Source organism: Sciurus vulgaris, assembly GCF_902686455.1.
Source record: "Sciurus vulgaris genome assembly, chromosome: 16".
NCBI lineage: Eukaryota > Metazoa > Chordata > Mammalia > Rodentia > Sciuridae > Sciurus > Sciurus vulgaris.
In genome coordinates this window covers 46,679,722-46,690,903 of record NC_136477.1, presented here as the reverse complement: position 1 = coordinate 46,690,903, position 11,182 = coordinate 46,679,722, and the positions used below count along the sequence as shown (strand labels likewise).

The 11,182-nt window shown below is 43.8% G+C and overlaps 1 pseudogene across 1 annotated transcript; it reads left to right on the top strand.

Moving 5' to 3' along the window:
* Nucleotides 1-1,062: 1,062 nt before the first annotated feature.
* Nucleotides 1,063-7,313, top strand: LOC306647258 (glutathione S-transferase Mu 5-like; annotated as a pseudogene). The gene has a single exon. The product of its transcript is annotated as a glutathione S-transferase Mu 5-like (transcript).
* Nucleotides 7,314-11,182: the final 3,869 nt, after the last annotated feature.

Here is an 11,182-nt window from a genome sequence, read left to right as displayed (position 1 = left end):
CCCTCCCATTGTCTAGTCGACTTTCTACTCAACTGAAATGGAGGTTTTGGAATAGACCTCTCTGTCAATCACTGCTGAGGTCCTTTCTTTCAGCCCTGGAGTGTCCAGGCCCATGTATGGCAGGCTGACAGCCCTGGCAGCCAGGGAAAAGCATATGAGAGGCTTTTTAACAGGACTAAAATCCTGGTTTTGGCACCCGGCCCTGGCTGAGGAACAGCTGGATGGCAGTAGGCCAGGCTCAAACATCTGCCTTCTTCTCTGGGCATTAGTATCAAGCATCGTTGTTAATGCTATTATTAAGGAATTATCAATATTTTACAAGTGTTGCCACTTCTTGAAAAGACAGCTAATTAAGTCAGGCAGGACAGGACCTCGGTGGTCAAGACACAACAAGGGAGGGCCTTAATCTCAACTCCCCTTTCCTCTCAAGGTCATTACACTGATTATCTTAAAGAGAGCAAGGCTGAATCCGAAAGGCACGGCTCCCCTTGTCCTTCCTATAATCCCAGTCTAGTCCCCAAGCAAGAGTCCTTAAGTAACTTTCATTTTGGATAATTTAGAGTGTGCCAGCCAGGGTAGGGTTTCTATTGCATTCCAGAGAGATGGGCTCTGGTCACCTTAAGGTGTAAAGAAAATTACAAACACACGTTTGGATAGCGCACAGGATTCACGGGCACACTGAGGAACCAGGCTGGAGCCGTGGCTGTTTTCTGAAGGTGGCCCACAGCTGTGTCTCTGGCCTCACTTGCTCTTCCAGAGTCCTCATTCTTCCTCCAGGAGGTAGAGACTAATTCTTTTCTTCTCCTTCATCTGGGCATTTTGTGACCAATGTAAAGCCACAAAAAGCAAAACTGTATGATTTCTGTGGCTGGAAAGTAAGGTTTCCACCTAGATAGCTGGAATATATTCACAAACAGCTACCATGCAAGCAATCCAACAGCTCCAGGCCACCATGTTTTGAGGACTCCTAAACTGGCCAACACCGAGACCACAGAGAGGACTTGAGATCACATGGAGAGAGAGGGAGAGAGAGAGAGAGAGAGAGAGAGAGAGAGAGAGAGAGAGAGAGAGAGAGAGAGAGAGATGCCCAGCCAGCCCTCAGCCACTCCAGCCCCTCAGGGACTTAAACTGTAGGAGAGACTTGAGTCAGAACTACTACCCCAGCCCAGCCTTCCCCAGATCCCGACCACAAATATTACAAGAAATAACAAAAGTATTATTGTTACTTTGGGCCACTGTGTTTTGAGATCAGTGGTGATACAGCAACAGTCAACCAGAGCAATCGGGAATGAAGACATACAAGAAAAGGATCAGAAATGACTTGTTCCAACAGGACCTTCTCAGGAGCTTGATTCCTGTCACCTCTCCCAGAGTTCGCACTGCTCAGTCTCTGGTTCTATAGAAATGTATAAGAAAGTGAACAATGCAGGGCTCAGTTGGTAGAGATATAGCTCAGTTGGTAGAGTGCTTGCCTTGAAAGCACAAGGCCCTGGGTTCAATCCCCAGCACCACAAAAGAAAAAATAAAATAAAAGAAAGTGAACAATGCTTGTGAACCCCAAAACATCAGAGCGTCAGATGGATTATTTTCTTAAGGACAAAGTTAATAATCTAAAGCCTCAATTGTGCAAAATGATTTCCTCCTTCCCCACCCATGCCCTTTACTACTTGTTCCCACTATCAACCAAAACTAAGTTGGGTGCTCTTCTGTCTGGGTAGACCCCTATCTTGTGACCACATACAAATTTATTTTTAAAAGGATACTACAACCTAAATGTTCCCACAAAAATCATTTGGAGAATTAATCCCCATTGTAAGGTATAGTAGGTAGAAATTCAATCCGACTATGGTGTTTTTGAGGTGAGACATTTGGGAAGTAATTAAGGTTAAATGAGGCCAGAAGTTTGGAGCCCTAATCCAATGGGACTAGTGTCCTTTTAAGAAGAGCAGAGACCTGAGCTAGGATGTTCTGGCCACAGGATGCCCTGTACTGCAAAGTGTCCATCAGCAAGGACCTTACCAGACACAGCTGCCTGAACCAGAGCTAAATAAACCTCTTTTTCTTACGAATTACCCAGTCTGTAGTATTCCCTTATAGGAGAAAACAGACCCAGACGGGCTGTATTTGGAGGGGGGTGAGTCTCATTTTTTATTTTGAAAATGTTGGTTGAAATATTCAAGAAAAATGCCTCTAAAACCTTTAAAACACACACACACACACACACACACACACACACACACACTTTGCGGGCTTCGTATATTAAGACTCATCAACCTCAAATTATTTGGAGAGGCAGCCCTGTGGCCCACAAGGGGACTATGATAAAAAGTGTTCCTGCTAGTTTTTGAGAACCTCTAGCTTACCTTGGCTTCCAGTTCCTATTTTTGGTTCTCATTATGACATTTAGAAGAAACCTTCATTAGCATTTTTACTTAAACAAAACCAAGATACAATTAGCAGCTGCTTCAGGGTTTTCAAACCCTGACATCTGGGAATTTCCCGGAAAGCATTATTAATATTACAAGCAAAATGTGTTCAGGAGGGGAAATATAGCCCTTGACTCATCTGCCTGACCACACAGCAAGCACAGCGCCTCCTGTTCTCCATGCACGACCCTCCTGGATGTACCCGAATGACTATAACTACACACCAGTACCCATGCTGCCCCATTTCAGGATGCTAGAAACCTGAAGAGCCACAGCCTGCCTGCCTGTGTTTGCCAGTGGGAACATCAACAGCTGTTGCTAAGACTTGATTATTTTGGGGTTGCCAGACAGGACCAAGCAAGATTAGGTCAAAACATATACTTGATAAAGTTTTAGGATTGGCATCTTGGGTGGTGTTTCAGATCTTATCGCTGAATAACAAATGTATTGATCTAAAACAGAAACGACCATTTAAGATTTTCTCATGGTGTCTGTGCAGCAGGAACTCCAGAAAGACTCAGGTGGGGATTTTGGCTCAGGGTCTTTTACATGGCTGTTGTTAGACGAAAGACCCTGAGATGGAGCAGAGTGCAAGATGCTGGTGTAGCCAGGGCTGGCAAAGTCTGTCCATTTCCCCCTTCTCCCCAGGCCTCTCTAAGTGGTCTCTCTATGGGCTAATCAGAACCCTCACACAGAGGCCAAAAGTTCCATAGAAAAATTCCTATGAGCAAGGCAGAAGCTCCTCCTTCTATGACCAAGCCTCGGAGTCACAGACAATCACTTTCATCATACTCTGTTGGCCAAAACAACAAGTCCACCCAGAGGACAGGGATACCCACCCAAAGTGAAGAAGGACCTTGTAGAAAGAGCATGTGATGGGTAGTGTGTCGGCCATATTTGGAAATGGTAATTTTGCTTCAGATTGAGTACCCTAGAAGCAGAAGTTGAAGTAAGAATTCTCGTGTGAGTCATTTATGAAGGAATAGGGAAGGAGAAGCTAAATACCGATATAGTTTCAAGCAATAACTCCTTGAGCCTGGTTTTGCAGGAAGGGCTGGCATATGCATTATCTGCAGCATCTGTCCTGCCATGAGGCAAAAACATTAGGGCTTTTGTAAATGCACATCAGTCAGTCACTACCTTAGGGAAGCCCCACGTACCTGGGTTATAACCCCCCGTGACCTCATCTCAAGGTAACTCCAGTTGCTCAAGGGAATTTTTCAGGCAAGTTTTGCTATATGAGACCTTAATAGCAGTTGGTAGAAAGGTCACTGAAGATGGGAACAGAGCCTCAAGAACCTCTGCTACATTAGGGTGTGAGGGCTAATTTCTGTAGTGACTAGCAGGTAAGGAGCTGAGTTTCAAGGTAAGTTCGAGAGGTTGGTCCTCAGGATGGGCGGTGTTGAAGAGATGAGTAGAAAGTACATGCTTGGGGCATCCAAAGTATCTAATTCATCCAGGATTTGGGGACTCAGTCAGAAGACACTTAGGATCCACTTAAACTGGTTTAAGCATAAAAAGAAAATGTATTGGTTCATGAAATGTAAAAGTCAATAGAAGGTGCTAAAGCAAGCTGGATCCAGGGCTCCAAGTACTTTCAAGATCTGGTTGGCTCTTTCTCTCTCTCTTTTGCTCTCAGCTCTTCTTTCCTCTTTGCGGATTCTATTCTCAGGGAGTTAGGCCTTTTTAGATGGCTGGATGACTGCCAGTGATGCCAAGCTCATTTCCTCTTCTCTCAGCAACTCTTGTAAGAAAAGGGTCTTCCTTTTCCAGCCAGCTTACCAAAGTCCCATCACTGAGTGTCATTGTCTCTGATTAGCCTGGTTGGTCCCTGAACGAATCACTGTGGACAATGTGATGTGACATTCTGATTGGCCAGGCCTGAATCACATACCCACCCTTGGGAATGAAGATGTAGTTGATTCCCTTAAAAAAGCACGGATTGAAGGTAAAGGAGAGGCAATGTCACAGGAAAGGCAGGGAGCACTTACCAGAAATGGGATAAGTCTAGAAAGGGAAAATATAACAAAGGAAATTCAAGACCACACCAGAATCCAGTCACTGGCGAACTAGAATAGCAGAGTTATAAGGACCATGATGGACACACTGACTCTATTCAGAGTCAGACGTCCCTGAGCCTACGTTGACTCCAATTCCTCTGCCTGGGGAGAATCTCGATTCCAGAATTTGGAGCCAGAGTCATGCATGTGAAGACTTAGCCACCCAGGAGAGGCTGTGTGGCTCTGGTTTGGGGGCTGAGGATTTGAAAACAGGTCAAACAGCCGAACCATTTTGTTCTCCATCTAGACCAGAGGGGGTCCTTAGTGACCACCCAAACTTTAAAAACTCTACCAGTAGGTTTTGTTTGATCAAATCTTTGATTAAGATTTGAAATCTGTAAAATAAGATCATTGAAGAAAGTCAAAGAAGTTGATGTTAATTAACCAGGAGAAACAAACTGAAGCACATACACACAACAGAGATGGGAGAGTATTTTAATTAAGTCATCTTTCCTATTAAAGAAAGATGGTAACTAGCCATTCTTGGGCTCTACTGAGGATGAAATAAAAAGCAAATCAGCTTAATTGAGCCACTGGGGAATTAAACATGAGAAGGAATTCTTTGTTCATCATTGGCCTAAATTTTAAGCTTTATTTAATTGTAAGATTCCTCTGGGTAAAAAGTTGTGTCTTCCTCATCTTCTCCAAAGTCTGAATGGAAGGATAACTGAAAACTCTGAGAGTAAATCGGAGAGACAAAGACCTGAACTAGATTTTTTGAGATTTTATGTCTGGCTACAGATGAATTTATTGTATCAGATATATTTTGATTACAAATACCAGATAACCTGATTTTGGTGGTTTAAACAAATGGCAGTGGTGGGGGAGTGTTACTCTTATAACAAAAGTTCAAAGGCAACAGCAGCTGGCTCGGTTTACAGCTCATGATGCTTTGGGCTTTTCCCTCACAGTTGCAAAATGGCTGCTGTAACTCCAGGTATCACAACCATCAGAAAGACAAAGGAAGGGGGAAAAGACAATATGCATATCAGGGAAAATATATAACTGTCCAAGAATCTCAGAGTAAACATACACTTACGTCTTACTGGTCAAAATGTGTAGCCTGGCCACCCTACCTCAAAGATAGCTATGGGCAAGAGGTTCAGAATGGGGATTAGATCAACCCAACCCACAGTAGTTGCATTATTTTTGCAAATATATACCTGTGAACAAGGTGTGGACACGTACATATTTACTATGGTCAGTCTTCTTACCCCAGGGATTTATATGGATCACTTATCCCTCTCAAACTCAACTTCTCTTATTACTTGTTCACAGTTGGCTCTATATGTAGGTTTGGGGAGTGCTTCTCCCCAGGCTTAATCATGAGATGCTTGATCCCCAAAGATGGCTACTCTGGCCACAGGTATAAACACATGACCTATACCTAGCCATTCCTGATAACCCAGTTACCCAGTCCCGGTGATTAGCCTATAGGTGGTCAGATGGCCCTAGCAAAACCAACCAATTACTCCTCCCCCAGGATTTTATAATATTTAGATTTAGAGAAAAGGATCTCTTATCATTTTTGATGATAAAGCTGAAAACAGGACCTACTGGCCAACATCTTCCTGCCATGTGGAGAAAGCATATCTTTAAAGGAGAAAATGAGGCCCCACAGAAATGTACAGTTTAAAAAACATGTGAGAGGGCCGGGTTATAGCTCAGTGGTAGAGTGCTTGCCTAGCACGTGTGAAGCACTGGGTTTGATCCTCAGCACCACATAAAAATAAAATAAATAAGATTTTAAAAGTATTGTGTCCATCTACAACTAAAAACATTTTCAAAAAATTAAAAATAAAAAAATAAAAAATGATAAAGTCTCACTGCTCTAGGTTTTACTGCCTGTCTTGGAAAGCCTGCAAGTTGCCTCACCATGTCGTCCAAGTTGTCTGTGGTTCTGGGTTATGGGGATATTCGTGGGCTGGTGCATGTGATCCGCCTGCTCCTAGAGTTCACTGATACATCCTATGAGGAGAAACAGTATGTTTGTGGGGAAGCTCCTGAATATGATGGAAGCCAATGGCTGGGTGAAGTTTAAGATAGACCTGGACTTTCTTATTCCTCCCTATCTCATGGATGGGAAGAACAGAGTAAAGCCATCTTGCACTACATCACTCACAAGCACAACATGTGTGGTGGATTCAAAGAAGATTCTAATCGACATCACAGGGAACCAAATAATGGATTTCCACATGCAACTGATTCTCCTCTGCTACAACTCTGACCATGAAACAATGAAGCCTCAGTACTTGGAACAGCTACCTGGACAACTGAAACTGGTCCCCTTGTTTCTGGGGAAATACTCATGGTTCACAGGGGAAAAGGGAAAAGCTTACCTTTGTGGATTTTCTCACCTAAGATGTCTTAGACCAGAACCATATGTTTGGGTTTAAGTACCTGAATGAATTTCCAAATCTGAAGGCTTTTCTGTGCCGCTTTGAGGCCTTGGAGAAAATAGCTGCCTACTTGCAGTCTGACCACTTCTTCAAGATGTTCATCAATAAGATGGTCAAGCGGGGCAACAAGTGTATTTGCTGAGCAAGAGAAACTGCTTGTTTTGCTCCATCCTGTGCCCAGGGGCCTGTACTCTTCTCTGCTCATTCCAATAAGTAGCACTTAGGTTAAAAATAATTAATTAATTAACATAAAAAGCATGTGAGAACAAGTGGGAGAGAATTGTTGCCAATCTTGTTTGTGTCTTTGAATCTGGTTGTGGATAGACATCCACCTATGTGGCCCATAAATTCCCCTTCTTGCTCTCGCTGGTGTAGTTGAATTTCTCTCCACTGCATGTAAAAGTCTTGATTAAATAAGAGGTTGGACCAACACCCAACAATGCAAATGGTATGAAGGAAGAAGTTTGCCAAGGGGAAACCAGGGAAATGCTTAGTGTATTTATGTTCAGCTAATAAGATTTTTTTGAGCACTTAGAAACACCATAGTATGCAACTGCTGCTGTCAGTTACATTTCTGTAATTGTTTTCTGTCATTTATTTTTAGAGGTCATTTAAGGATCTCTAAGATGAGCTGCAAATGCTGGCTGCCCCTCTGCTGTAGTTACTTTATGTACTGGAAAATCTTACCATGGAAGGGACTTAGAAAGGCAGCCTGGTCAGATGAGAGTGGGCTAGAATAGGAGCCAGATATCTGAGTTCCTGCCTGTGCTGGGTGGCTTACTGGTGGTGTGGTCTAGTGCAAGTTTCTTGGTCTCTCTAGGTTTCATTTTTTTCAACTGCTCAACCAAAGGGATGACCTAAAAGCCTTTGAGGTCCCTATCCCCTCTACTGCTTTTTGTAAATATGATCACTTAGACCAAGGCCCTGATTTTGCTCACAGGTTTCAGGGACTTCTCAGATCACACAGCCAGGACACAGGCTAACACTGAGAACTCCTGACTCCTAGAATGTTCTCTGGGTGCAACTGATTTCCTTGCCAATTATAAAAGAGCAGGCTCTCCTAGGTTGTTAGGACTTTCTTTCTTTGAACAGCATCCTGACTATCTACCTCTGTTTTTCCAAGCATGAAGAACAAGACGTCACAAATTCAGGTCCCACCATGGGTCACTTCTCTTGCCTCTCTTCATGGGCCAGGAGTCACCCCCAGTAACTGACTGCAGTCTTGCAAATGCTTGCACTTGGCACAAAAGGGCTAGAGACAGAACTTAAATGCATCCTGAAGTTCTGTTGGGGCATAATGGGGAAAAGGCCATTTGGCATCCATGTCCCATAGTGGTGGCTCTCTGTGTCAGACACCAAATCATCAAGGATGATCAGACACCGCGGCAGCTTGGATTAACTCAGAACATGTCCAGCCACCTCTTTCTCTCCATTGTCACACCAACAAGAATAGTGTAGGGAGTGGGAGAATGGTCCTGATCACTGTTTCCCCACCATCATGTATGACTGGGGAAGGGGTCACGGGTGCTCCACAGTAGTTAAAATAAAGGGAAGAAGGCACTGGGCTCTCCCATGTGCCTGGGAAATTCTTGGTTTGATAGATTTGATGATGCATGAAAAACATCTCCAGGCAGTCTGGGTGCTACTGAAGAGGATCTCTTCTATGAGAACCTGCCACTCGCTTAGCTTTGCTCTGCTAATCTGATGAGGAACTTGCTTTGGAAGGAACATCTCAATTGATAAATGTATCCTGGAGAAATGCTGAATGACATGATCCTACCAGATGAGAGTTTTCCAAACATTTTTGACCATGACCCACAGGAAGAAATACATTTTACCCCACAATCTGGTACAAATACATTTGTATGTGAAAAATTGAAACCAAGCATTGGAGACACGAAACCAGCTCCTACTTTGTGTGTGATATTTATCTGCACCCTGTTCTGTTCTGTTTGACTCAGTTGCACTATCTTTTGGTGGTTGTTGTTGTCGTTGTTATTTTGGTACTGGGGATTGAGCCCAGGAGCACTTAAACATTGGGCTACATTCCCAGTTCTATCTATTTATTTATTTATCTATCTATCTATCTATCTATCTATTTATTTATTTACAGGATCTCACTAAGTTGCCGAGGCTGGCTTTGAACCTGTGACCCTCTTGTCTCAACCTCCAGAGACATTGGGTTTGGAGGCATGTACCAGCATGCTAGTTTCTTGTTTTAAATAAGGAAAATTGATCCAACTGCTGTTAGGAAAACAATGCTTCTGAGACTTCTTGTAGCTGTTTGTTGAGTGTCTAAGACTTTGCTTCCTGGGTATGAAGGCCTATTAGGGAGTTGTTATGATTTGAATGTGAGGTGTCTCCCAAAAGCTCCTGTGTTAATGCAGGTATATTCAGAGTGAAGTGATTGGACTAATCAGTCCATTCTAGCTTCATGAACTAACTAGGTGGTAACTGTAGATATGGCTGGAGGGGGTGGGTCACTGGGTCTAGAAGAATGCATCTTTCTTGCAGCCTCCCAGGCCCTCTCTCTGCTTCCTGGCCATCCATGAGCAGAGCAACTTCCCTCCACCACATTCTTCTGTGATGATGCTGTGCCTCACCTGGGACCCAGAGCAATGGAGTCAGTAGACCATGAACTAAACCTTTGAAACTGTGAGCCAGAATAAAATTTGCTTCCTCCAAGTTGTTCTTGTCAGGTATTTTGGCCACAGTGATGAAAAACTAACACAAGAGTCTTGGGCCAAAGTTGGCCATTCAGAAATGGATGGAGCTGGAGAATACCATGCTAAGTGAAATAAGCCAATTCCAACAAACCAAAGGTCGAATGTTTTCTCTAATAAGTTGATGCTGATACATAACGTCATAGTGAGGAGGTAAGGGAAGAACGGAGAAATGTTGGATTGTGTAGACAGAAATGGGGGAGGGGAGGAAACTGGGGGAAGGAAAGATGATGGAATAATACAGATATCATTACCCTATGTACACATATGATTACCCGAATGGTTTGACTCTACATCATGTACAACCAGAGAAATGAAAAGTTGTGCTCCATTTGTGTACAATGAATCAAAATGCATTCTGTTGTCATGTATGACTAAATTAAAAAAAAAAAAAAAACTTGAAAAAGAAAGAAAATTAAAAATTGGCCATTCAGAAAGTCCCATGTTTCCCAGCAGGACTGCCTCAGGGTCCCTGCTGTGCTGAGCCGTGAGTCATGGTGACATGACTCTGTCATTGGAGGTTGACCTTAGAGCAACAGCAATGGGGCCCTTAACCACCTCTGCTCCCTGTCCTCGGAGGTCTCCTCCTTCTCCCTCTTGCTCTTTCCTTTAATTAACGGTAAATGAATGTCTGTCCTACAAACAGCTATAATAGTAGAGACTGGTGAGAACCCTGGTTAACCCAACCCAGTCCCTGCCTCCTGGACCACACCAGTTATGACTGGTTGTCCAGGTCTAATTGACAGTGCAGTTGTCCTGGGGATAGCGATGAGGCCTTGGCTGTAGTTATGGTGGGAAGGAGGAGGATGGCAAGGTAGGAGAGATTAAAGAGGCTGTATGAGTAGAAATTAGAGACAGAACATAAGTAGTGGGGGAGAGGGGACCGGGATGCCTCCCACATCTCTTAACTCACAATGGCGCAGGTTCTCCTTTTAGAAGCAGTCATTGGCAGTGAATGCAGAGACGGGACCACTGCCCTGCCAGGTCCCCATGTGGACAAGACTACTTGCTCTCTCACCCCCAGACACCCTTTTACATTCTGTCTTCCTGCCAACCCCAGGACCTCTGTTCCTCTTTTTTTTGGCATTTATTTACCTCAGCTGCACTGAGTTTTCTGGATTCAGCCTCCAGGGATGCTGCATGTTAAAGAAGTCATGCATCCCTAAAGACCTGGAATAATTCAAGATTTACATAATTCAAGAGCAATCCGTCCAAAGCACGATGTGTAACTCTGTTTCGGGACTGCAGTGGCTCCTCCATGTGCCAGCAGCATAAATCTACCTTTTAACCCACTCAGCCCTCAGCTCAGAAATATCACCTGGTCCTTAACAAGTTTTAAATTTAAGGGGAGTTGAGTCATTTTTGTGTCTTGTATATAAAGTAAGACTTTATAATTTCTATTCCTGTTTAGAATGCCCAGAATGTAAATTCAAGTAGATCGTGGTTACTTTGGGTTTATGCTTCCCTGCAGCCTCTGCAGTGTGCAGGCAGCCTCCCACACCTCCTGGAGCCAGATGCTTGTACGCAGGTTTGTCCACGGTCTTGGTCTCCTATTCCAGGCCCTGGTCTGGCTC